The following is a 3275-nucleotide window of genomic DNA, read 5'->3' as shown; positions in this document are numbered from 1 at the left end:
TCACGTCCTCACCTCACATTCCCGCCCCCTTCTACCTTGTGAGCCCGCCTCCGCTCTGACTTCCAACACTCATTTTTCTTTTTTTTTTCTTTTAAAAAAAATTTTTTTTTAATGTTTATTTATTTTTGAGACAGAGAGAGACAGAGCATGAACAGGGGAGGGTCAGAGAGAGAGGGAGACACAGAATCCGAAGCAGGCTCCAGGCTCTGAGCTGTCAGCACAGAGCCCGACGCGGGGCTCGAACCCACGGACCGTGAGATCATGACCTGAGCGAAGTCGGACGCTTAACCAACTGAGCCACCCAGGCGCCCCCCAACACTCATTTTTCAATGGCAGCCAAGCCCATCCTTGAGAACATGTATCTAAAAATCAATGTCACCCTCTTGCTCAAAATTCTCAAGTGGCTTCCACAACAGAACAAAATCCAGAGCCTCCTTCAGGTCCCCGTGTGATCTGCGCCTTGCCCAATATCCTCTCTGAATCATCTCCAGGTCATTCCCATATCTTTCTGCTGTTCCTCCAACGTTTGCAATGTGTTCTTACTTCAGTCTTGTATTGTAGCACCCTCCCCCTGGAATCCCTTTTTCTGAGGTCGGACCATGACTGCCTCCCGAAAATGATGCTGATCTCTGTTCGCACCTCCAAGAGGATTCCTTTGCTGCCCCATCCAAAAGAAGATGTTTACTTTAATTTCTTTGGAACAGCTTATTACTGAATTTTGTCAGAGCTGTAACATCAGCAAACGTAAGGCATCATTAATTTACATACCGCTAATAAAACCTTACTTTTATTAGTGGTAAAAAAAATTTAAAAATTTTTAAAATGTTCTATTTTATTTTTGAGAAAGAGAGACAGAGAGAGACAGAGTGCAAGCAGAGAGCAGGGGCAGAGAGAGAGGGAGACACAGAATCCACAGCGGACTCCAGGCTCCGAGCTGTCAGCACAGAGCCTGATGCGGGGCTCAAACTCATGAACCACGAGATCATGACCTGAGTCGAAGTCAGATGCTTAACCGACTGAGCCACTCAGGTGCCCCAGTGGTAAAAAAAATTCATTTTTATTTATCAGTGGTAAAAAACCCAATGCCAGTGAAATGACGGCATATCTCAATGGGAGTCATGAGGGATGTCATTATCCATTACACCAGGCTCATATTACTTGGACATTTTTTTTTTTTTTTTTTTGCCAATATTTAGCAACTCCTTCTGCATCTGGGTGCCTTGTTTGGCTTAATCCTACTGTTTGGCATCTTGGAGTGTCTATGGATGGACATGTTCTTTCCTTAAGTCCCATAAAGCCTTATCGTTGCTTTACAAGAAAAGATGGAATCATAGCCATTCATCCAAGAATGAATATTTGTTTCTCTATTGGCCACATTTGTGCCCCCTGCTGGGTCGCTGCATCTACACAGTAACTTTCTGTTTCAAAGCCAAATGGTCATGGAATCTCTTTGAAGATGTTTACAGGGTAATTAAATGTAACATATGTAGCCCCAGCAAATGAAAACAGAACTGAACTGATGACAATAGAGCAGTTTGGGCCAAGTTTGACATGCAGGCAGTGAAAGCTGCATGGTGACCACTGTCCGTCTGTCAGCAGCTATATGTGAAATACATCCCAATTTCTGAGATGTTCCGATACGAAAATATCTTGGAATGAATCAAATACAGCCTCCACCGATTATTGGGTTGTTGTCTCCTTCCTTCACTATCATGTATGCTCCGTGGGGACAAGGGCTTCTTTTCTCCCTCCAATGCACCTGTTTTAGATGGAACACCTAAAACAGAGGCTGGCACATTGTAGGTGCTCAATAAAAACTCTCCGAGTGAATGAATGAATGAATGAATGACTCAGTGAACAAGCACTGGAAACAAAGGAAATTGCAGTATGCACCAGGAACTTTGAGGAACTGCTATTAAGGTTATGGAGGGGTGCCTGGGTGGCTCAGTCGGTTAAGCATCCGACTTCAGCTCAGGTCATGATTTCACGGTTCCCAAGTTCAAACCCCACGTCGGGCTCTGTGCTGACAGCTCAGAGCCTGAGCCTGCCTCTGATTCGTTGTCTTCCTCTCCCCTGCTTGTGCTCTCTCTCTCAAAAATAAATAAATATATATTTTTTAAAAAGAGTGAGTCTATATTGAAACAAAAGCCAATCTGATGAAAACCCTGGCTGCATTTATGAAATAAAAGGTGAGACCAGAGCAAAAGTACTGGAAGTTTCATAATTTGGAGGGAGGGTGCTGAAGGCAGAGGGTCACTGGGGGACAGCCAAGGGACACATTTGGGAAATATCGCTGACTCCTTGGCACTGGAGGTGACCTTGAATGGGAAGCTCTTTATGCTACTTATCTCTCCTTACTCTTAACCCTGGCAGACATGCCAGACAGACACACACACACACACACACACACACACACACACACACAGAGATCACTGCACTGTCAGGATCCCAGAAATCAGGGTCTCCATTCCAGGTAACTTCTAACCTCCGCAACAAACACAAAAAAGCAACTTCTGGGAAAGAGGTAAGGTTTCCTGAGAAGCCTCCTTAGGCTTTGACAATCTTCATTCCCCCCCAGCCCCCACCCCTTAAAGGTTTCTTGATCTCTGCACTTATTTGTAAGGTCAAAACTATCATAAACCTAAACCCCGAGGGCCATAAACCTAAGCCTTTCCTTTCTTCTTCCATCTGGACCAGAACTATTTAACCAGAATGCACATCAGCTCTGTGAAACAATCCATTTTAAAGTCCACTATGGGATAAGCTTATGTTCCCTCCTAGCTCCCAGTCTTTACCAGTTTGGCAAGAAAGGAAGCCACCACATATATGAAAAGGATACCAGAGTTCAGGTAAGAGAACTAATCTGGACAATCAGAACAAATGCCTTCCTGGGAAATGGTTACAGATACAAGACGTGGTTTTAGAGGATGCCTAGGCCTGTTCCAACTAAGACTTAAAAGTTCACTTACTTCTGTTTTCAAAGGATATCTAAGTAAGGCCCCTGTGCAGCATTTCTCAACTTCTTGCTATCATTGCAACAAGACTCAAACAAGAAAAAAAAACTACACAGTAATGTTGGTGAATAAAATGAAAAGAGAGTTTAATGCCAAGATATGGGAGAATAAGGTTTATTATAAGATGTAGCTTAACTTCACTTTATGTAACTGAGCCTACTGCAAAAAAAAAGGGTAATAGGGTTTTTAGAGGTCCCACCAAATGTGGCCCCCTGATTCAGAGATCGAATAGCTCTACCAGCTACACAGGGAGCCAGCCCA

The sequence above is a fragment of the Panthera tigris genome, chromosome E1 (genome assembly GCF_018350195.1).
Source record: "Panthera tigris isolate Pti1 chromosome E1, P.tigris_Pti1_mat1.1, whole genome shotgun sequence".
NCBI classification, from domain to species: Eukaryota; Metazoa; Chordata; class Mammalia; order Carnivora; family Felidae; genus Panthera; species Panthera tigris.
Note: the sequence above shows the minus strand (reverse complement) of the source record.